Genomic DNA, 1,608 nt, shown 5'->3' with positions numbered 1-1,608 from the left:
TGGCAGGACTGTACCTCCTTCTGTGTTCCAACAGCACCAAACAATATTGTAAATCGTAAGGGTTTTGAGACCGTGGTCACCAGCATGGGTGCCAACGGAAGCCGCATTTTTCTTTTGGGCTAAGGACCGTGGGGGACAGGAGTGTAGTGGGGATCATTGGCCAATGCCCTGGAAGGGTCATTGACCCAAGGAGACAAAGACCCTGCAGACTTCCTGGCATTCTTTGGCGATCCTTGTTGGGAGTGATGAGCCCTCAACTGGTGGTGCCTAATGCCAGGAATTAGGGAGAGGGGAGATGTTCTGCATGTATATGGCCCTTGGACCCAAGGGACCCAGGGGTGTGGCTGGGGTCTGCTGGAAATAAGGGCAAGGTTCTGGGCCTTCAGATCGTTCTTCTGGTAGCGTAAGAACTGCCCTTACATCTCTCATATACTGTCTGTGGCTGGGAAGGGTTGACCAGAATCCCAGAGGGAGGGCTGTATATACCATGCTGTCTGAGAGGCTTCCTCACCTCTGCTGCTAGGACTCTGAACGTGTTCATGGACTTGCCCACTCTGTCAAGCCCCCCAGCTCTTGTGGCTATACCGGGCAGGTCACAGGGAAGGTGGGGCAGGGTTGATGGGTTGATGGATGGGGGTGGGCTGCATTGGAGGGGACTGAGTTCTGCCCTGGACTCCCAACTTGACCCTTCCTTACAGTCCACCTACAGCTTTGAGGGGCACCTAGGGAGTTGCAGGGGAAGAGAGGTGCATGTGGTTAGAGGTTCAAAGCTGGTGTCCCTGTCTTTCACCCAAAAATGTTAGTTCCCACACTGGAGGCAAAGGGTGGGTTTTCTCTCTTCTGTTCCTGGGAGTTGCAATTGCTTTTTTTTTTTTTTTAAAGAGGCATTTGTTAATTTGTTCATCATCATCAACATCAATCGTATTTATTGAGCGCTTACTGTGTGCAGAGCACTGTACTAAGCACTTGGGAAGTACAAGTTGACAACATATAGAGACAGTTCCTACCCAACAGTGGGCTTACAGTCTAAAAGACTGTTAAGTGCATACCATGTGCCAGGTACTATACTAAGCACTATTGAAGACACAAGCTAATCAGGTTGGACACAGTCCATGGCCCACATGCGTTCACAGTCTTAAACCCTATTGTACAGATGAGGTGACTGAGGCACAGAGAAGTGAAGTGACTTGCTCAAAGTCACACAGCAGACAAGTGGTGGAGCTGGGATTAGAACCAAGTCCTTCTGACTCCCAGGACCATGCTCTATGCACTAAGCCCCATCGATTCTATTTCTTGCACCTTTCTGGGTACTTAAGGGAGAACAAATTAATACGAACCATTGCCCAGGGTAAATAGAATTAGCCCCATTGTGCCCTGGGAAAACTGAGCCCCTGAGCAATTGAGGAAGTCAGCAGTGAGTCAGCGATAGAATCTGGATACGGCCTGGTTCTTCTCCTGGCCCAGGGCCTCCTGATGACGCTGATATATAAAATTAGAGTCGATGCAAAATATGTGAGCCTCAGGTAAGTGTTATCACACCTAGGATGGGACGATATCAAACCTAAGGTGTTTGACTCAAGGTTCAAGGGTATTTATATATTTCCTAAA

The sequence above is a fragment of the Tachyglossus aculeatus genome, chromosome 25, assembly GCF_015852505.1.
Source record: "Tachyglossus aculeatus isolate mTacAcu1 chromosome 25, mTacAcu1.pri, whole genome shotgun sequence".
Taxonomy (NCBI): domain Eukaryota; kingdom Metazoa; phylum Chordata; class Mammalia; order Monotremata; family Tachyglossidae; genus Tachyglossus; species Tachyglossus aculeatus.
Note: the sequence above shows the minus strand (reverse complement) of the source record.